Raw genomic sequence first — 23,873 nt, forward strand, 5'->3', positions numbered from 1 at the left:
GCTTCAATCCATGTTTCATTGGATCAAAAATCAAGGTCACCTGTGATAACATATGTAGATAACATAGAACCTGACACATAAATGATGCTGAGGTTCAATATTGTTTGGAAATACTTTTTGGCCTATAAATAGCTACAAGGATTTATGGAAGGAGGGACTCCATCTTATCCACCCAAACTCCAACACATTTACCATGTAAGATGAAACATTACTCCCATCATTTTAATTGCAAATCAGGTCTAATGAAATCCATTTTACCATATACTACTTCTGTCTCTAACGTGGGCTGAGGTCAGTTGTGCATATATACATATTGAACAAATTAATACATGCAAAGCATCTAACGTGCATCTAGGTTGTGGTATAACTCTGTGGAGCCTTAGTCATTATAATTAATCTCCCTCACAAAAAATACATTTTTCTCTAAATGGTTATGCAAAATTAGGGAGCACTAGGGCCATTCGAAGATATTTTCACCCAAAGTATCCGGTATTCCTCTTACTACCCAGGTTTACCGAGAGAAATTTGCAACAGCAGGTAACGAGCTACAGCAGAATGTCACACACTCCATCTTATCCCTTGACAAAGTTAAATGGCATAGCATATGGAGATGTTTGATGCCTAGAGGGTGCTTCATGGAAAACGGCTCAACAAGTGAAAATTCTATTTATTTTGCAGATAAGCACTCTACCACACAATCACTACTTGTTTATTCATCACAATTTAATGGGAAGATGATTTTCACTTGTTATGTGCCTCACACTGTACTAGTTGCTGGGAATACAATAATGTAGATCAATTATTTTTCTCAGGAGATTAAAAGTTAGCCGAAGCCAGGTTTTCTTAATTTTCCTCTTCTTAAGATGTACATTGAAAATGGTTGTATTTGTAAATGAGCAGATATATTTAGGATCTCAGCTACTGAGGGCAGAGGTGGTGTATTTGTTAGCCTTCTGTTCCTGTGACAAATCACTGGGCATAAACAAGTGAAGAGAGAAAATGTGTATCTCAGCTCACATTTTCAGAGGTTTCAACTCAGTATCAGTTGGCTCCGTGTTTTTGGGCTCATGGTGGCAGGGGCATATGGGGAAGGAGAAAAGGTGTAAGGAGTAAGTAAAAGGGAGAGAGAGAAGGAGGAAGAGGGGAAAGAGGAGAGGTGAAAGAGGGGAGAGGAAGAGGAAGGAGAGGGGGGAGGAGGAGGACGCACCCAGAGAGAAGATATGCTATTCAAAGACATGGCCCTGATGACTTATTTCCCTCAACCAGGTTCCACCCACTTTCCACCACTGTTCATTAATGGAATCAAATTATCAATTCATCACTGGCTTAGGTCCAGGCTGAATCAGTCACCTCTCAGAGATAGGATCCGTTCGCTGGGGACCATGCCTTTTATAAAGTGTTGTGTTTAGCGTTGAACTTAAAGGCTGGCACTCTTGTATCAGAAATTTGCATTTGTATCAGAAAGTATTAGAAAGCTGTTGGATAGGAAACACACACACACACACACACACACACACACACACACACACACACACACCACCATATTTTAAACAAGTAATCTTGAAAATGATGTCGAAGGTTATTCCTTACAAACCAATTGTTTGATTTTAAATGTGTTTCCACATCACCATAATGACAATTGCCTTGCATACCCAGCTGTCCCTTCCATACTTTTTCGTGGATCACACAGACTCTTCTTGGAAGGACAAATAACTGATTGCATTGTACTTCACTCGCTTGGGAAGTGTGTGGTGCAAAGTAATTAGAGAAGTCCCTGTTCTTTAGCTGTTAGGGCCTTGGGAGTGACATTTTTGAGTTTGGTACAACCTCCTTTGTCAGGGAAAATATTTGAACTGCATATTTTTTTTTTAAAGAGCCCTTGATTTCAAAAGCTGGTAGTGGTAAACAGCAAGAATCCAGCATAGCAATTTAAACATAGCTTCAGAGGAACTGTGATTTCAAATCAAAAGTCTTCTCATTCCTATGGCAACGAACAGAAGCATTCAACTAATGCTACATGCTGTGTACATTAACAGCGCTGTCCCTCCCCTGCCTTCGGCTGCCTCCCTCCCTCCCTCCCTCCCTCTCTCCCTCTGGATTCAACCTGAACCTCACTAAACCATGTCTCTGTTTTCCAAAGGATACCAGGTTGCTTTCCAACGTGCAAGCCATCAAACTGATGGATGCGGGAGGGAAGAGTCCTCTCAGGGACACCTTCACAAACCCAGAGGGAAAATGTACCTCCAAAATAGAGCCACCCTCTGCTTCTCTGATTTGACATGTTTGAGAGCTCCTTGTTTTAAAGCCAGACACAAATCTGTGAAGAGATTCCCCTGAGTTACAATCCTTTCTGGGAGCAGCCACCATGAAGATAACATATGTGGGGACACTCGGCCAAGAAGCACCCACTGGGCTGCGACAGAGACACAGGATGCTTCTCACACACTCCTGGGAAGCTGCTGTGGGTAGTCATGGCAGGAGAGAGATTCTCTCAAGCTGACAGGCTCCTGGGCTGGGGCTGGGGCTGTCACCAGCACTAATCGCTCTTCAGAGAGGATGTGGTGGCTTTGGCATCTCTTGGAGCGTTCCATCTTTTTTATTCCAACGAGTGAGGTAGGAAGGTGAGGGATAGACACAGTTAAAACCCTCGCCACGTGTTATCTAAAGTTTCAAGAAAGAAAGTCATTTGGAGAGTAACGACAGCTTGAGTTGCTTTGTAGAAAACGTATCCTCAGACTCTTAGATAGTGAGAAAATACGAACTAGTCACTTGCCTCTGGTCCTTTGAAAAGGTGTAAAACAGTGGTTTTCAACTTGTGGGTCATGACCACTTTGGGGGGCCAAATGACCCTTTCACAGGGGTCGCCTAAGACCAGGGGAAAGCAGATATTTACATTATGACTCATAACAGTAGCAAAATTACAGCTGTGAAGTATCAATGAAAATAATTTTATGGTTGGAGGTCACCACAACATGAGGAACTTTATTAAAGGGTCACAGCATTAGGAAGGTTGAGAACCACTGCAGTAGAAAACTCCAGATCAGAAAAAAGCATGAAACCCCATGCTTTTTCTGCAGAGTGTGGCTGTTGGCTCTCTATTCATGGGCTTTTTAGTCAGGATGCATGTTCAAGAGAGACAAGGCTTAAGGGTGTCCTTGATAACAGGACTCATGGTAAGTGTAAGGATTGAGCCATCCTTGTTCTCAGCCTTAGTCACGGCACTTTTCAGCTCTGGGCTTTTCTTTCTTTCACTTATGAGTGGCAAAGTTAAAAACTCTAGTCTTTGTTTCTGAGATAGCAGCCATTCCATGTATTAGTTTGTTTTCCATTACTGTTAGTATAACAAAATAACAAAGGCTGGATAACTTATAAATAAGTTTATTTAACTCACGGTTCAAAAGGCTAAAAGTCTGAACAACATGGCACTAGCTCTAATGAGGGCATCTCTAGTTGCATTAGATAGTGGATGGCATCATGGTGGGCGAGCATGCAACAGGAAGTCAGAGCATGGGGGAGGGGCCAGGCTTGTTCTGTTCAATAACCTCAAAAAGACTAACCAGGGTCCTCCAAGAATATATCTATTCTTTCAGGAGATAGTGACACTAATACCTTTCCACTAAGCCATTTCATAATATCTCACCAGCTTCCTAACATTACCCAAATCCCAATACATGAATTTTCATGAATTGGACATAATTAGAACTTTCTAACCTCTTATAAAAAGTGAGGATATTTAGGCATGAACCATAGTGTCATGGCCTCATGAGCTAATGTCTTGTTGCCCAAAATGTGCCTATAAGTAAAAAGGGTCATCTGAAGTCTTGGGAACTCTTGTCCCACTCCAGACTGGGTAGTTAAGAATATATACGGCATTCAGATTTTCATTTACAGGCATAGAAAACTATGAAGACCAAGGGCATGGAATACTTCTGGGGATGTGTTCCCTCTCTTGAGTAACAGACAACAAGGTCCACTGCTTCAAGCACCATGACCTACCTCAGTCCACCTTCTGTGAGGCCATTACTGTTATTCCCATGGGATAGAAAATAAAATGTAAATGCAGAAAACGCTAACTTTGTAAGTGCTTAAATTGTCTGATTATGGTAGATTTAGGGAGGACCTCCTATGACTAGTCAATCAGAAGAGAGAAGAACCAGGTCAGCTTCAGACTGTCCACCTTAAATTTCTGTACATAGTTGGCCATTTATCTGGCCTTGTTCTCCCTCTCCTCCAACTTTACACAATAAAAAAAATAAAATAAAAATCAGGGATTATAAGATTTCTCTATTTCACTCTATTCTCTACTTTATAGGGTATGTCAGACATGCTGTTAAGAGAAAGAGTGTCTATTATAAATGACAGTAGAGATTCATACCCAGGTGTTTGGGAATCAAGTCCACTATTATCTCACCTCCTCCAAATTGTGTCTGAGTTAGGATCTTCCTCATGATGCTCTGTACATCCACAGTGACTTCAAAGACCAGAAAAGTGGTTGGGTAGGGGACTTCCTGGAGATTCTTTTTGGTTTTAATTTTCTAACTGTGTCAAGATATACATGATATAAACTTTGCCATCATAATCATTTTAAGTGCACAGCTCAATGTGTGTGACAAACTTTTCCTGAGAAGACACCACACACACACACACACACACACACACACACACACACACACACACACCTACTCAACCCAGATAGGGATCCCATGACAGTCCAAAGTATGACCATCAAAGTTCAACTTGGTGAACCAATGAGTTTAATTGGGGTTACTTAGAGGAGCAGAAATAACTCCAAGACAGCTGTATCACCAGAGTCCACCGTAGAGTGGATAACAGTTCACAAAGCTGGGAATCTGGAGCACACTGAACAACCTGCAGGCAGCTCAACAGGTTTCCATGGTGGCTCAGTTTGTTGGAGCTTCTTCTAGGTGGTTCAGTAGGTCTCTGCTCCTTCCAGGGGCCCAGTGTGGTCTCAGAGTCTTCTTCGAATCTTGGCTCATCTGAAGGCGACTCTCCACCTTTCTCCTGGGAAAGGAGAAGCTTGTAAAAATCTGGTCAGTTTCAGAGACTTCCTGAAGTGGGTTGAGTTGTTTACCTTCTGTGGTAAAGAGCTTGCCTGTAGGATAGGATGTTTCAATCTGAAAGGAAACTGCTACACAGCCTCAGTGCCACAGAAGGCTTTGTGTTGTTGAGCAACCATCACTGCAATTCTGTCTCTTTAGAACTTTTCATTTTACAAAATTGGAATTCTCTCCCTCCTGCCTCCAGCCCCTGGCAGCCTCTATTCTTCTGGCATCTGGCTGAGGCTGACTTTGGTCTAAGTACTTCATATAAGTGAAGCCATATAATATTTGCTCTATTGGAATTGGTTTGTTTTACTTAGTGTGATGTTTCTTTTCTTTTTGTCAGTTTTGGAGATGGGAGGGCATCATTCATGCCAGGGTACCACTCACTCCACCATGGCAGCACTCCCAGCCCCGTGGTGTGATATTTTGAAGGATCATTATGTTATAGCATGTGTCAGAGTTTCCTTCAGTTTTAAGGCCAAATAATATTCCAGTGTTTTCCCATCCATCCATCCATCCATCCATCCATCCATCCACTCACTCACTCATTGTGGACATGAGTTGCTTTTACCTTTTGACCATCATCAACAATGTTGCTGAGAACATAGGCATAAATATATACCCAATTTTGTGTCCCAAAGAGATACTACTTTTCCTTCTGAAATTTGTTTTGAGACTACACCCAAGTAGAACTGCTGAATAACAGTAACTACATTTTGTTTTGTTTTGTTTTTTGGATTAAATTTTCTTTTATTTATATGTTTCAAATTAGTTGAAAAAACAATGGCTTTCATTATGGCATTTTCCTCCACATTTGTTTTTATTGGCCATTCTCTTCTCCACCATCTCCCTGCTTATTCTCCATTTGTTTTCTTCCTTTTTGTAATACTTCTATTTTTATTTATTTTTTGAGGTGCTGTATAACACACTGTTACTGTGAAGACAGGAACAAATATCTACTCTTCACAGCTATGGGGCTGATGACAGACCAATACAGACACCACCAGAGTCCAGCCTGATGGATGAATTAGTTGCTTACAAGAAGAAGAGTGGGGGGATACTTACAGACACAAATGACTCAAAGACAGATGCATCTCCAAAAGGCAAGCCCAGCATTGGTGACAATGAGGATCTTTGGTGTGCTTATATATCAGCCCCAGATTTTCCTTACTCTCCTGCAATGTGTTTGAAAAGCTAAAGAAAAATGCAGTGAGTGCCTAAATGATTTCAATGCCCACTCTCTGTGTCGTTTCCTTCAGCTAAATCCTGAGACATTGGAAGGGTGAGTTATGAAGACTCAATGGACTTCGAGTGTTTTACTCCCTTTGAAAATAGTGATGCCAGTATCATGTATTTCTTAACTCTAAAATACATGTCATCTCCTGTCAAGCTGCTGTCTGGGCATGCAGCAATACTTGCTGTAATTGTTTGTAACAGCAACAAGCTGAGCTGAACACAGATGCTGGGAGTTAAACTAGCCTTGGCATAGTAGCTGAGGTGAAATAATACATCCAATAGTAGCATAGCCTATGAAAACTGAACTGTTTTGCCCAGGAAGAAACAGAGCACAGTTTTTTTCCACACATTTTTGAGATTTTTTTTTTTTAAAAGCTAAATTATAGTGGCAGTGAAGCTAAAATGTCACTGAATCATACATCAGAAAGTAAAAATGTTCCTTTGGAATGTTTACATAGCATTGCTGTGTCTGGCAAGAACTGTTGCTGAAACAGAATATTAAGTTGAGTTAGAGATCTCTCACATCATCCTTTGGACAATGTCATTATCGGCACTTTGGTGGAATCTATATCCAGGACACAGAGTTCCTTTCTGCAGGCCTTGTTCATCATGACATTCTTTAATGTTAAGATGCACTCAGATAGGAACTCCAGGACAATTGTCACAGTCAAAAGAAGTAAAGGAGGAGAAAGAGAGAAAACCATACTTTTAATAGCCTCAGATAAAAGCTGTGCATTCTGGAAGTCAAGATGGGCACAATAGGAAATGAGAAAGAACCAGGTGCTGGGAGCTTTGTACCTTCCTTCTGTCAAAGGGGCAGTAAATCACCCTTCTCTCCAGGGACAGGAACAGAAAGGCTGCTCTACTCCTTGGGGCCAACTGAAAATCACACACACACACACACACACACACACACACACACACACACACACTTGTAGTGGGTAGCCATTCTAGCTTTGACCTGGAAGTTCCAACTCCCATTGAGGCTTTGGTAATGGTCACGCCTACAAGGCTGGGCTGAGAGAGGATGCTGAAGACTCAAGATCGGGATGCGGCAGGCTCTCTTGGTTCCTGGATCCTGGACGCTGGAGGTAGACCAAGCAGAGTTCTCCAAAGAACACCACCAGACTGCACCACACCTTTCCCAGACCCTGTAGCCTATCCCTTCACTTGTAAGTTACCCCACAAAATAAACCTCCTTTTTAACTACGTGGAGTGGCCTTAATAATTTCACCAATACACACTCTATTGATTTTATTTGCTTTCACCTTGCAGTCGGCTGTAGGTGGTCTAGAACTTACGGTGTATCTAAGATAGGAAGGAACAATAACTACACTGTCAGTGTATCTTCTAGTTGTTAGCTCTAATTCAGGAAGACATAAGGAACAGCTTTATCGTTAGCCATTCACCAGAAAGCTTCTTGCCTTTGTTGTTGGTTCTTCTTTGACCTTATAATTAGTTATAAGCAACCTGTGGATCTTGGTCATTTACTGAAAGAGCAGTGTTGGTTGATTTTTTTTTTTCACCTAGCCACGGGAGGCCAGGACTTCCAGTGAGTTACATGCAGCTTGCAGTTTTTCCATGATAGTATTTCAACTGTCACCTTTTCAAAATTTTAAAATCCTTGCCTACGAGTGTTTTATTGATTATTGACCATGTCATTTGTGCCAGAAGGAGTTGACTTTTGATATTCCTGTGTCTCAAAGGGTGTCTGGAAAGACAAGGACTTAAGCCCCTTTATCCTCTGCTTCTTGCTTGGAGTTCCCTATCAAGTCCAATCTGATTTTGACTATGGTCTTCTTTAGACTTTTTGTGTGAACTTAAGAACTAACATTCTCAGATTCAAAATGTCTCCAAAACTCAGTTGTTAGAAGGCACAGAGTTATTATTATTTGGCCTCTATAGGACTGAGTGGTTGATGAATACTGGGAAAAGCCGTATGGTACCAAGGCAGTAGCTAAATAATCAGCTGCCCCAACAATTCATCAACATCATCAAACATGAAAATCATGAAATAAACATTAACTTTCCTCTTGGAATGTTTGTCCCTGGTAAAGGGGGTAAAAGGATGAAGTAATTGGTATAGAATTCATTTGCTAAATATTGAACAGTTATTAGGGTAAATGATGTAAAACTCTATTGAACCACTTTGAGTTACAAAAAACAGCAGGCACTGGCAAACCTCTAAATATTAAAAAAAAGAAAAAGGACTAAAAATAAAATTCCTGCATTGAAAGAACTCACGGGCTTCAGACGTCCATAGACAAATAATCTTATAATCATGTGCATTCTGTAGCAGAGGCTAGCCCCGTGCTCTAGGGGCAACCAAGATGGAAGGACAAACTGCTTCAACAGGAATTTTGTAGCCTATATCTTCTTCATTGGCAGAGGTAAACTATTCCACAAATGAATCTGCCTCTTCTGTTCTGGGCTCACAAATCCATTACAAAGATAATAACATCTACAACCTTACAAGAGATGATGGATGAGCACACCCGGGAACAACTGCATGTCCTTGTGTTCAGAGACTAAACTGATCTGTTCTTCCATATTCTTCACAATCCTCCTCGATGTCCTTCCAACATCATCAAGTAGACCGCTGCCAGATGGTTCCTATATAGCTTAGCTGTGGCACGGCTCTGTGCCAGTCAGCTCTGTAGACTGTCACCACCAGATCCACAGACATCATCATAATCCTCAAGCCACAATCCCTCTTGAAGATAGCTGTTGCCTTTCTGGAGACTTCTGTCTTTTATCCATGAGCACCATTTAAAGTTTATTGGAGCTACAATGTTATTAATTTTTGTAAAGAATTTCTTTCCATGTTAAAAAGAATGTATATATAATACATATACACATATAACCAAGCATTTAAATGTTTAAAATTTTAAAACACTACTCACCTTTGGAATAAAAAATAATAGCACCTGAAATCTGTTGGTATCAGTATTCATGGCTGTTGACACATTTGGATTGTCAGTTCTATTTCTGTTCTCTTAACCATAGCTTCTGGTTTCACTTCGAGATCCTAGCTTGAAATTTTGGCTTTGTTCAAACTTCAATGGTTGCAGAGCCCTGTAAAGCATGAGTCAATAATATCACCCTTGAAACCTCCCTACCCGTCTTAGATGGATCTTGCATTTTATAATGAAATGCACTTGTGCTTTTTGTTTGGGGACTGAATTGTGGATTCAAGATACAGTGGGACCAGCTACGGTGTCACTCTGCAAAAATGTCATTTGTAGATTTGAATCCAGCCTTTTCTGGATTCAAGTATTTGCTTTCTTTTCTTTCTTTCTTTTTTTTTTCTATTTGCTAAATCAACATCTTTTAACTCTGTCATTCTCTAGGGAAGCAAAGTCATCCATTTGAGCTTAAACAAATAAATGTTTATTGAACAAGAGAATGGAGCAAATAAAGGCTGGATTTGTTAGCAAGTCAAAGAAGTGTATGTGAGTGACCATTCAGTGCAGCCCATTTTGCAATTTCATTAAACTGTGCTAAAAAAAGAAATCAACCAAAAACCCTGAGATCTTTCTCTAGGGGAAGAGGAGGTAGTGGGAGGTAGGGGGAAGTAGGGGGAGGCGCAGGGAGGCCCAGCAGTTCTAGGTTTGTTGAAGTAGAAGATTAGGGAACACAGAATTCCAATGCAAAAGTTAAAGTGCTTTGGCAATGAATCCAAGCAGGGGTTTTGGTCAATTCCTGCTGGAGTTGAAGTGTTAACAGCAGGTGGTGTTTTGAAGGAGCTAGCAGCAAGTTTCTTAAAGGTACAGACAGTCGGACAGAGGAGGCAGCAAGAAAAAGGTGTGAGAAGAAGGAGGAACCCAGTTTACCCCAGACAGAGTCAGGAGTTGGAAGGGCTCCTGTACAGGACAGGTCCATGCTGAAAGAACAGAATGAAGATACACACACTGAAGGCTGTCACGTGTTGGCTTTCTTCACTGAGCTTAAAACATCTTAAGAGGCAATGGAAAAGTCTAGACAAAATACAAGAAGGAATCAGGACAATGGAGTTCAGCTTGAGAATTCTGAATTTCAGTGTCTTAGAAATATCAAGAGTAGATGTTTAAAAGAGAATAGAAACCATGTATGCAAAGGGAGAGGCCACACTTACAGGTGTGGCTCCCCAACATTATAGCTGGAGCTTGAAGCAATAAGAAAGACTGTACATTAATCCCACCAATTGAGAGTATGGACCACTACCCAAATTGGCCAAATTATAGCAAGTGTCCCTTAATGTAGGATTTGAGAGTTCAGCCCTCTCAAACATAGGAGAAGTAGGGTTTTTATTGCCCCCAAACTGTAAGGCTTGGGGATTTCCAAGGGTTGGTTAATTTTCAGAGGCATTTTGGTTACATGGGAACTTGGCTGAACATCTTAAATTATTGGGCAGTGTAAAATGAATCTTAAATGCTCTTATTAATAAAATCAAACCCAGTGCCAGTTATTGGGATGAATGCTGGAAGATCAGAGAAGCAGAACAAGCCACAGTTACCTCACCTTGCCAATTCCTCAGCTGATCCTGTTTCTTCAAACTGGAAACCTCTGTGTCCTCTGTATGGGTCTCAGCTGAACTGCTCAAAAGCCTAAAAGCTTAACCAGCTATAGTTCCTGGTTTTCACGCATTATATACCTTTCTGCTTCCTGCCATTGCTTCCTGGGATTAAAGGCGTGAGTCACCATGCCTGGCTGTCTCTAGTGTGGCTTTGAACTCACAGAGATCTGGTTGGTTCTCTACCTCCCAAGTCACAGGATTAAAGGCATGTGTGCCACCATTTTCTGGCCTCTATGTCTATCTAGTGGCTTTTCTGTCCTCTGATAAGTTTATTAGGATGCACAATATATTGGGGGACACAACATATCACCACAGAATAGAACATCTTATCAGGGTGGATGTCAGAATATGGCCAGGGAGTGAGTCAAATTTCATAGGGTGTAGAATATGTCAAATTATAGAAAATGGATCAAAGCATGCTCAAACTTAAATTTTACAGAAAACAGAAATGAACTTATTTTGACCATGTAGCAAGATGGCTTCCAATCTTAAGATTGAGTCAGGCTGGTCTATCATATACTCAGTGTAGGGATAGGGATTAGAATGACCAGACAGTCCTTGAGAAGAAGCACAACTTCAGGACAGAGGAAGGATTCAGAGAGACAGAAGAGGCCTTCCATTGAAGTAGAAGCCAAGGAAGTATTGAGGAAGAAGGCAGGAAGCTATGATGCTATGAAGAATTTTCTCCTGGATGGAGCAATTGAGAGTCCAGAGATGATCAGTCCAGCCAGAGACAAAACCGCCAGATCACTCCATGAAAATTCAAAATCTCTTGCCTGGGTTCTTGCTTCAGTATATAATATTAGTTTGATAACTAATGGTTATCATGCCTCATAAATCTTCAGCAGGAAGTGAAGCATTCTTCAATGTTTTTCTCAAATCTTTCCCATCATTTGCTCTGAAATAACATCCCAGGGATGTTAGCCACAATGCCAATGCCCCAACTCCATACATTGTTACTTTACTTGTTTATTTAATTTGGTTTTGCTTTCTTGAGACATGGGCTCCTGTAGCCCAAGCTGGCTCAAATCTGCCATGTAGCCCAGGATGATCTTGAAGTCCTCATTCTCCCACCCCTGCCTCTCACAGGCTCTATCACTCTGCCTTGAGTTGCAATCTTGTAAAAGCAAATGGGGGCGGGGCACTGGAGAAATGGCTCAGTAGTTAAGAGCTTTACTGCCCTTGCAGAGGGCTGAAGTTCAGGTCCCAGCATCCATGTTAGGTATCTCAGAACTGCCTATACCTCCAGAGGATCAGACAACCTCTGCTTGATTTCTTAGGCATCTACACTCAAATATATTATTAAAAGATAATAATTTTTTGGGGGGGGTTAAAACAATCAAATGAAATCAGTGTGAACAAGGAGGACTTGATTTAAGGTGGTCCATGGAGCATCATCAAGGTTTCACCTGGAAGCTTGTTAAAAGTGAAGAATATCACCCTAGACCTACCTTCAAATCCAGAGAGTCCAGTTTAAGAAGATGTGAACATTCAAGGCTTGCTTTATATGCTGTAGCTGAGCATGCTCTCACCATTGCTTTGGTCATAAGGCAGGCAAGGATGCTATATTGTTCCACCTCTTATAGCATAGCAGACTTTCCCCAAGGAGCTTTCAAAATCTAGATGGGGAGGATCTACTTCTGAGACTTTGATTCCTTCCAAGGAGTCCAGCTCAATTTCCTAATGAGTTAGGCCCAGGCATCATTATTTCTCAAGATCCCAGGTTACAGATGGAGTTAAGAATCAAGTAGAATAATCAATAGTGCTTGATATCCTTGCAGCTTCAAGTGGTCCACAGAACCGTGTTGGTATTAGCTGGAGGCATGCTAGCAGTGCAGACTCCCAGACCCACTGCAGATCAGCATCTCTGTCTTAATGATTTGCCAATGGTAAAACATAAAAGCCTGGATTGTATGTTGCAGCTGACTGCAGTCTTGCCATTGTGTTGATCCTGGGGCATCCTCTGGATAGAATGAGGCAGACTGAGATAAACCCAGCTTAAGTACATTCTGAAGGACTAGACAGTAGCTTAAACCCCAGCTGCACCTTGAGAGCACTTTCTTAATTTTGAGACTATACTAAACTCAGACATGACCTCTGAAGATTCTGACTCATTTGTTCTGGGGGGAAGCTCACGCATTAGTAATACAAAAATCCCCCAGGTGAGTCTAATGCAGAGCTGCAGAAAGATTCATTGTGCTGAGAAATCCTAAGGGGAAGCAGAAATCTCAATTGAATTCTGATATAATAGGGATTTTGTTAATATAATGAGCACATAATCCTGGGAAATGTATGAATAACAGAAGGCTCAGTTGATATGCAGCAGGCTGGTGTGAAGGCAGTTTCTGAAGGCATCATCGGCATAAAGGCTGCTGTAGCCTTTAGGAAAGAAGGAGTTCTTATTAAAGTTTTGCAAGACTTTCAATTAACTGAGAATACCTATAACAACAATTTTTAAAAGTGAGCCAAGAGCACGAGGGTGAAGACTCGTCTTATAGAAAGAAGTGGGAAGAGAGCAAGTGCTTTTTTTTTCTCCTAGCAATACAGATCTGTGTGCCTAAATTTGCTAAACTCTGGAACAGTGGCATTTTGGAAGACTGAAAGGCTCTGTGTAGGTGTAACTAGAATGCCAAGTCAAAGATTAATGCCTAAATTATAGGGCATGCAGTAGGGATTTTATGCCTCTTGTCTTGGAAATCAAGTCAAGAAGACAGAGTATTGACTGGTCCCACAGCATGGTTTATACTGAGTTATAATTTAATCAGACACATGATGTCCAATTTCTATAATGAAGAAGAGTTGAGCCACGTATTTATATAATTTTGCAGATTTTCTCAAGCTTGTTTGTTACCAGGCCACCTCTCACCATATAAAAATAAGACCTCAAAAAGTTTGAGATTTCTTTATTATCTCTGAAGGTGTAGCATATCCAGCTCAATAAGAGCCACCCCCTCCCACAAATGCCCAAGTCAGGTTACTGAGGTGATATCCAAAGTGACCCACTAGCTGACTGATTTTTGTGAAACATTTTATAGACTTCTTGTACTCAGTAGCCCCTTGTTTATACTCAGCAGCTACTTGTCAAACTCTCCAAAGTGTCTTGGATACCTTTGGATGGCATGAAGAACTGGAAAGCAATCTCTCTGTCCTTGAGGGATAAAACCATCTCTTCAATAAAAGCAACTTGAGCTGTGTGTTTCTTAGGAGAAGATGTTTTCTTTTCAAGTTTTATACAATTGCACTTAAAATGGAGAAAATCTGAAAAGCTATAAAGCTCAAGGTCTTAAAATATGAATGACAGCAACAACACTCCCAATGATGTGGGAATGCCAAATAGCTACACATGTTTAATGTCTGGTAAAGCATTTGAAAGGCATGGTGTCAGCAGTATCCTACAATACTGGCCTGAGAGAGAACAGCCCATCATCCCCTATAGAACACTGGCAAATAAAATGTTCACTCCTACAAAGGGGCAGGTACAAACGATTGTTGCTTTGCCTTTCTTGTGCAAACATGTTTCTTTTGAAAAGACACACAGGATCCAACTTTTACCCTTGCCTCATCCGTTCTGTGGTGTTTTGTGATTGTGGCTACTTTTAGAAGAGAATAGGTTATTTTAGACTGGTGGGAGTAGGGTGTCCAACAGACTTTTAGGAAGTTCTCTCTATGTGTGGCACTCTCCAATAAAACTCATTTTATTTCACTCTTAGCAAATCCTCTCAGGTGGTATTATATACATGATGGATAATGGGAGGGAAAATATCAAGAGTCATGGAGCTAAAGTTCCTTGTTTAAAATCATGCAAAGGGAATTTTAAACTAAATTTTCATCTCAGTTCCCTACAGGTTACGCTGTTTGGTTGTTGAGCATCACTACGTGAGTGTAAATGTAACTGAATATCCTTTTAGAGCCTCTCCCAACAGGACTTGAGTGTGGCCCAGGTTTTCACCATAGCCCTTTTCTTTGTGTCTTTGACCTGAAGACTTAGGAATTAAAACAGTGGTCTTTGTATCCTTGCACATCTACTAAGGAGCTCTCTGACCCGTAAAAAGTCAGCTCTTTTATCAACATAATTAATTGCAGTACCTACCTCACACATCTTGTATGGTAATTAAATGGATGAAGTTCTCAGTAATAGTGCCTAACACCATATGGCACTTACGGTTAGCTTTTATCTTCAGGACCCTTACGTTTGAGTCTAAACCACTGACCTCTTCTGAACTACAGACACATATATTTTGATGTCAATGGGAAGAATATTGACCTGCATGGTCTTGGACCTCCCCAGCTCATTCCATGTTCAGAATTGGGCTCACTTTGGACATAAGATAATACAGTTTGCTGCAGTGAGTGATGAGCGAGGACTGTTTTTCCTGTTATTATGTTGTGTCAAGGCTGTTCTTTCTCCTCTATTCTTTTTTGAGGATGATACATTATCCAGGAGTTCTAACTCAGAGAGCTAGGAGTCATCTTGAATTTCTGCATCATCTCTACCCAGCATCAACCAGCTAATCACTAAGTCCAGTTAACTTTCCTTCCTCACGCGTATCTTCTATTTTTTCTGTCCCCATAACAGCATCATTTTTGCTCTCTTTATTTTAATAGGTCTGTAGTGGTCATGAGAATCCATGCTGACCTTCCTGAATGCTCTCCTTCTCGGTGATACCAGGATAAAAATCACACCAATCAAGTAGAATTCATCATTAATTTGCCTGATACCCTTCACCCTCGCTCATTAATTCAGGATCTACTTCTCAAGTTCTTTCTTGTTCCTTGATAAACAAGATCACATGTTCCTTGGGTCTTGCCTCTCATATGTACCAGACAGTAACCCCACAATTGTGTTCTGGCATTTTCTGTACATTCTTGTTCTTGAAGGTTATTGACTATGCTGTCCTTCAGATCTTGAATGGGTTATTTCTGGGAGGGAGTGTTGTTATCTAAAGGTTAAGAGTCATAATGATTATTTGGTCATATTTTGACTATTCCAAGGACATAAAAGAGCTGCCAATCATGAGTGAACATAATTCACCAAAGATAAGGAAGCTTTGCAGAATTATTGGGGTAAAAATGATTATTTCTCTCTCTCTCTCTCTCTCTCTCTCTCTCTCTCTCTCTCTCTCTGTGTGTGTGTGTGTGTGTGTGCTGTGAGTGTGTGTGTGGTGTGTATGTGTGTGTGTGTGTGTGTGCTGTGAGTGTATGCTTGTGTGTGGGTATACATGCATGTGTTTGCATGTACTTGTCGAGGTCAGAGGTCTATACTGGGTGTCTTTTTCAATTACTTTCTACATCATTTTTTGAGGGTCTCTCACAGAACCTTATGTTCTTATTTCAGATAGACTGGCTGGCTAGGAAGGACAGAGGAGTCTCTTGTCTTTGCCTTCCCAGTGTTGGGATTATAGGTAGGTCTGCCATGCTTGAATTTTGACATGAATTCCAAGGTTCTTATGCTTGGAGAGCAAGCACTTTACCAAATGAGTTATTTCTTCAGTTCCTGCTTAGTTTCCTTTTTATTTTTTTAAAGGTGGATAACAGTTTAATCTGTTGGATGCTGAAAAAACTATACTCTGCGTCTCAAGGATATTTTACCAAAGACAAAACAGCTTTAAATGTTGCTGATGCCACCAGCATGGAAAAGAAAGGCTTGTGTGTAATTGAGAAGGGTTGAGCTCTCCCCATAGCTTCTGTGTCTTGCACGAATTTGGGTCAGTTTTTGTGGAACTCACTGGTATGGCATTGTTTTCAAACTATAAGGACCCTTTGTGCTCTGTCACCTGAAAAATTATCTAAAAGAGTGACCATTTAGACTTCATCCAGAGAAGTACAATTTGGAAAAAAAAATGGCAATTAAAACATCAATAGAAAAAAAAAACACTTAGGAATCTGGAGAGGGATGAATACGCCAGCAGTTTTGAAGATGACACACAGTTCTAAGCACTCAGTAAGCTGTTGAGATAAATACTTCACATGCTACAATTCAGCAACAGGTCATCTTTCCCCAGGGTCATGATGACTGCCTTTAACACACAGCTTGTAAACACAAGCTTAGGTCATTCAAAAATGTGTTTCTTTTTAGTTATCTTCTAGTCAGTCTGAAAATCTTCAAAACAGAGAGTTTTGCTGTCTTGGGCAACAGTGGTCTTTGGTGACTCCTTATTCTGTATATGAATTAGCTCAAACATCTTAAGGGGTTATACATGGCCCCCAGTTCTTCCTGTCAGTGGTGGTGTTATATCCTGTGTTTATAAGCTTTGCAACAAACACCTGAGCTAGTCAGCTTATTGTAAGACAAATTACTAAATGGCTTTATTAATAAAAACCCAGGGGTGGCAGTGGTGGTGCATGCCTTTAATCTCAGCACTCAGGAGGCAGAGGCAGGCAGAAAAAAACCTAGAGCCAGATATCGGGGTTAAAAACTGCGAGATCAGAGGAATAGGACAAGCCACAGTCAGCCTTACCTCACTGACACCTCAGTCTCCAAAGAGAGCTACTTCCTGTATACCCACATCTATATGCCTTTCTGTTCTGCCATCTTACTTCCTCTCTCCACCCAGCTACATCACTTCCTGTCTGTTTGTACGGACCTCCAGACCTCTATGGCTAGTGCTGGCATTAGAGGTGTGTGCCATCATGCTTGGCTCTGTTCCCAGTGTGGCCTTGAACTCACAGAGATCTGGATGGATCTCTACCTCCTGAATACTAGGATTAAAGGCATGTGCTACCATTGTCTGACTTCTATGTTTAATATAGTGGCTTGCTTTTTCCTCTGATCCTTAGATAAGCTTTATTAGGGTGAACAATATATTGGGGAACAGCTTATAAAGAGAAAATGCCAACCATGGCTCATAGTTTCAAAGGTTTTAGTACAAAACTAGGTCAACCCATTACTTTTGGCCTCTTGTGTGTGGTAGCAATGGAGAAGAAAACTGCCTCCCCAGATAGCTAGGAGGTGAAGGAGAGAAGAGGAAGACACAAGGTAACAGAAGCCTCTTCAAGAATATACCCTCAATGATCCAAAGACCGCCTAGTATGTCCCACATCTTAAAGTCCCTACCACTGGCAGTAGCCTCATTGGACTGTTTAACAAATGAGCCTTTACGGGGACAATCCAAATGCAACATACAGGATGTATTGTCTCCATTAAGCATTGCTTGCTTCAGGAAGATTAAAGTTGTTCTTTGATGGTATTTTGCCTAGAGTATTCTCTCACTGTATGAGACTTCTTGCTTCCCATTTCAAGATTACTGGTATTACAGGATAAAGCTACCACACCTAACTTTTTATGTGGTTTGTAGGCATCTGTGCAGTCTTGAAAAATGATCTCCATAGCTGCATTTTTTTGTTTCAAATGAGTGAGTTTATTAAGCATACAGCAAGAAAAAGAACAAGTAGCAAAGTAGTAGACAGCTATGAGCAGCAGGCAGACAGCACATTGTAATGTTGGGTGCTTACTGATCCATCCAGCAGGAAGGACTGGGGTGACCTCCCTGAGAACGCAAAGAAAGACAGTGTTATCAAATTCGGAGTTTACAAATATCCAGCAGAAACTGACTGGAGAAGAAGCCATTATGCTGGACTTGAGGATTGAGAGCCTCGCCACTGATGAAATCACAACTTCTCATTCCCACTGCAGGCATTTTCCCCCCAAGGAAAGTAAAATAATCCATGTCTTTTATTTTGTTTTGATTTAATTATATAACAGATAACCAACTGTTCCCTGAAAACCTCACATGCATACATATATACACACACACATACAAAGAGTTCACCAACTGCAAGTGTTTCCTTCATTTCTAATGTAGAGTTTAGATTTTAACAACATAAAGAACAAATTTTTAGAATTTACAAAATGTATTTTATTATCTTATAAAATGTATTTTATAAAATTAAAGAAAATAAAATTAAGGATGTTCTCAACCAAACATGGTGTCCTTTGAGTGAACTGTTCTGTTTGTCCTCACCAACAAGGAACTTACTTATAGCTAGCTCAAGGTGCTCACAACAGGAGGCTCTGTTGGAGAAGGTTTGCCTTTTCACTATTCCCCAGAGCGCAGTGTTTTCAACACCTTTCGCTGCCTGAGGTTCTCCCCTCTCCCTGTTCCAAACCCAGTGGGCTAGCCTGACCTGGGACAGGTGGTTTGGGAGGACATAAACATCTTTGAGCATGAGACAAGGATGGGCTTCCCCACTCCCGGGAATGTGCTTCTTGGTAAGCTTAAACAGCACCCAACAATTTGCCAAGGCAAGTGCTTTGCCAAGTAAGAGCTGTCTAAACCATGTTTGGCTGGCTTGAGAAGCAGTCCAGTAATAACTGTCATACATTCAAATGTACTCTTACAGCATGTCTGACACTTCATCATATATTATCTGTTGTGTGCAAGTTGTGCCCGACTAAGCATTGAAGTGAACCTCTTATCTCTCTTCCTTCTAGCTCATTCATGATGGATAAAATGAATTGCATATGAACTCTAAATGTCAGTTTTGCTTTGACATCTGAGTTAGTATAACATCCATTTATTCATCACTCAACAAGCATTCATGCATATTTATTGGGCACTGTTACTATGTGACAGGACCCGTTCTAAAATCAATTGCACATTTGTTGTGTTATAGGACATTGTGGTATGTGATATCATATTTTGGGTATATGTCAATGTTTTTTATTTCTATACTTATAAGCATTCAACATTTATTATGTGAATAATTGAATTGCTGGCTTCATAAACCTATTGACTAAATTTGTTTCTCCAGTCACTACTTGGTTTAAATTACTGGTTTAATTACCAAACAAATAAGTGGTTTGGACCTAGTTTTCCAGATCAGATATTACCTGTTCTCACTTTCTTTGGGATTTCAAATACCATCTAATCATGTTGGCCTCCAAGTATTGTTTAAAAAAATATTTTACTTTATTTTTAATTATGTAGTTGTTTGTGTGTATGTGTGTGTGTGTGCATACACACACACACACACACAGGCACACATGTGTGCACATAAATAAGCACAGGTGACCACTGAGTCCAGAAGAGGATGCTGAATTCCCTAGAGCTGGTATTAGGAATTGGCTGTTGGGAACCACCACATGTGGTTGCTGGGAACTGAACTCAGGTTCTCTGCAAGAGCAGTAAATTGCTGAGACCTTTGCCAGCCCCTCAAGTGTACTTTACTCCTTTTCTGTTTATTCTGTAACAGGGTTTCTCTGTGTAACCCTGGCTGTCTTGAAACTCACTGTATAGACCAGCTGGTCTCAAACTCAGGGATCTGCCTGCCTTTGCCTCCCAGGTGCTGGGAGTAAAGGTGTATGCCATCACACCCCGCTTCAAGCATACATTTAAGACACCAGAAGTGCGTTTTCAAATGTAGTTGAAGACACTGAAGGGTCTATAAAAAGTAAAAAGAATTCTCAGTTCTATTATCCTCAAAGCACTGCTTCAACTACAGTTATGGGCTGCCTTCAGCCCCACAGTTTGGCAGAGGCCCAGTCAGAGCCATTTGCCCAGAAGTCAATAAATTGTGCCCTCTAGAGTTGTTCAATGTGACAGCTTCATCAGCTGACTGTTGTGTGTGTATAACTATGGATGTATTTTTTTCTTGGCCACAGTCATTCTTTTCTAATTTTTACAAATAATGTTTTCAATAGTATTAAATTTGCTTTCTTGGCCGCCTCCCCCTTTGCTCTATCCATAAGATTAGGGCCTCTGTTTCATCCTGAGGGCTCCCAGAGAAAGAGGAGTCCTGTATCCTTAGGACTCTCAGAGAAAGAGGAGTCCTGTATTCTTAGGACTCCCAGAGAAAGAGGAGTCCTGTATCCTTAGGACTCCCAGAGAAAGAGGAGTCCTGCATCCTTAGGATTCCCAGAGAGAGGAGCCCTTTTTTTCTGCCAGTTTGGATAGCTTCTACCAGGATGCTAAGATGTAGAAGTATTTCCTATAACAAAACATCAAGGCCCTATCTGGGTGCTCTTAGTTCCTATGGGCACAACATATCCATCACCAGCAACACAGTGTACAGGGTATGGGAGTGAGAAGGGACACAGCAGAACTAACAACCCCAAATAACTGCCAGCTCCATTTCAGTTAATGTAGTTATCTAGAAAGGGTATGGCAGACAACAAACACCTTTGATCTAGTAATGCTATGAAGTTATGAAAAAGGAAATAAACTAATAACATCACAAGCATACTAGTGGCATTCATTGCTTGCTATATTTCATGTTATGAGGCTAGTGAGCTCTGTTCCTGCTTATGTCTTTATTTTATCCAACTCATTCTACATGAACTTTTAAATGGAAGGCAAAAAATGAAAACATCAGAAAATTTCGTGTGACTATTAAATAACTTTTAGATATGTATTTGAACAGCAAAATAAAGCAACAATAATAAATGACAATACTAAATGATTTGCCTGTATAAGAAGAAAATTTTCTACAAATATTAAGCATTAAGTGTGGGACAATGAACAGTTAACATCCTTATGCATAATATCGATTTTTGCCCAAAAGAAAATTTGTCAAAGGGAATAAAATAATAAAAGTGGCTCATATGTAATATGTAATATGAAGTGCAACTTTAACTGGCTAGCTCTGGAGTATCTTTCATTCCCTTTGCCCGGCAACTGTCATGACAGTTATTAACAATGTTTGAAGCCCCTTGCCTTAATCCCATAGCAAATATCAATTTGTATATTTCAGTCAACCACAGTGCAAATTTCTCTGTGATTTGTCCTGGCTCCTTCATCTCCCACCAGCACTGTGCACAGCGATGTCTATGAGTGTTTGCCTCCACAGCCTTGAACCTGCACCATTTTGGGAACCTGAAGTCCAGCTGAGAAGGGTCAGTTCTCATAGAAGTAGACATCATATATCCAGTTTTCTGAATAAGCTCAAGAGGATGGGAAATAAAGACAGGCACAGGGACTGCCACCCATGCCAGATCCCCTAGTCTCCTGTGTCCTTGATGTGCCTTATGTAACAGAAAACCATTGGAAGACACAGACATAGAAACTAACATTGTGGCTATATGGAAACGCATGGGCATGAAGAGGACGAAAATAGCAGCCCTGTAGCAGGAATCTTAAAGGTTCTTATTAATAAAATCAGACCCGAGCCGAGTTATTGGGGTCCATGCTGGTAGATCAGAGAGACAGAACAAGCCACAGCTATGTCATCTCACCTCGCCGGATCCTCAGCTGGTCTTGTCTCCTCAGACTGGAGGCCTCTGAGTCCTCATCCGGAATGGCTCTCAGCTGAATTGTGTTGCTCCATAGCCAAAATCTTAACCAGCCAAATGCTTAACCAGCCAAATGCTTAACCAGGCCAAAATCCTCTAGTTTCTCGTCCTCACGCCTTATATATCTTTCTGTTTTCTATCACCACTCCCTGGGATTAAAGGCTGGCTTTCTGGGATTAAAGGCGTGTCACCATGCTTGGCTATTTCCAATGTGGCCTTGAACTCACAGAGATCCAGAGGGATTTCTATCTCTGGAATGCTAGGATTAAAGGTGTGAGTGCCACCATTTTCTAGCCTTTGTATCTAGTGGCTGTCTGTTCTCTGACCCCAGATAAGTTTATTAGAGTACACAATATTTTGTGGAACACAATACCACCGCACTTGGGAGGCAGAGGCAGGTGGATCTCTGTGAGTTCGAGGCCAGCCTGGGCTACCAAGTGAGTTCCAGGAAAGGCACAAAGGTACCTCATGACCACCTGTAACTCCAGCTCCAAGAAATCTGATGCTCTCTTCTGCCCCTGTCAGGCACCTGGACACATGAGGCATTCACACACACACTAACTAACTAACTAGCTAACTAAGTCATTAAAAAACATTAAACAGGGTCATGAGGTAATATGATTCATCCTTAGGAGGAAACTGATAAACTGAGTTTTGTTTAACTGTATTTTGTCTTTTATTTTATATGCCAGATAAAAAGTAGGAAATAACTTATGAATCAATGGTTTTATGTTGGAAAAATTTAAAGTAAGTTTCAATGAATTCTTATTAAGTTGCATAACCTCGATGGCTTTGCTTTTCATAAATGAATGGCATCTTGGCTTTTCTGAAACCCCCAGTAGTAGCTACAGAATTCTCTGCATGTTGGTTCTCTCAGAAGGCTGCTCCATACACATACATCCTACCAATTCTTTGAACAACCATTGTGTCCCTAAGAGAGAAGTACATGCTCTTTCCCCACAAAATAAGCAATTGGAGAATATTAGATTAACCTCTATGAATTTCTTTTCTCCTGAAAAATCCAAGAGGAAAAACACATTCATATCAGTAAATCCTTTTGAGTAGAATAAGCAGGGCTCAAAAACATCCATTTAAGAAATGCTTTGATATCTAAAATTATGTAAATAACAACTCTCTTTTTAATAAGATGTTCTGACGGCATTTGTATTTTTCTATATGTAAAGAACACTGCATTTTAAATAATGCTTCAACAGTCACACTAGTAAAATGATAATATGTCCTCTGAAGACTATCTTTTAATTTACTTCTAAATCTCTAATAATGCACCTAGCAATTGATCAAATTATTGCTATAACAAGCTAAAAAGGTAATGGTGGCAATTCTGAGGCATGAATAAGGGGGGGGGGGGAGGCCATTTTTTCAAGGAAGGTGGATTCTATGTATTCTGGCTATTGGTTTCTGGGAAATTTTAACAGTAAATCATGGAAGTAATGTTATATGCTTACGGAGACTGGGTTTATGACCTGAGCACTTCACTATTGGTTGTAGGATTCCAACTTTCTATAAATAAAATGTAAATTAGACCAATGACCAGAAGAAATGCATTTAAGGACAACTTGCAGGTAAATCACACTTTATCTCTCAGTTTAAAATAGCCAGGGATTCGTTCTTTGGAAGTTGGCTTGAGAGCAAACCAGAAGCCATACCGGAATCCCACATCCTCTCCATTTCTGCATGTTAACTTCCCCGCCGTCTGGTACAATATTATTTATCCAGGCCCATATGTCTTTACTGAAACCTCAGCTTTCCCTTAAGTGTTCCTTATAGCTAT

Source organism: Peromyscus leucopus, chromosome 5 (genome assembly GCF_004664715.2).
Source record: "Peromyscus leucopus breed LL Stock chromosome 5, UCI_PerLeu_2.1, whole genome shotgun sequence".
Taxonomy (NCBI): Eukaryota; Metazoa; Chordata; class Mammalia; order Rodentia; family Cricetidae; genus Peromyscus; species Peromyscus leucopus.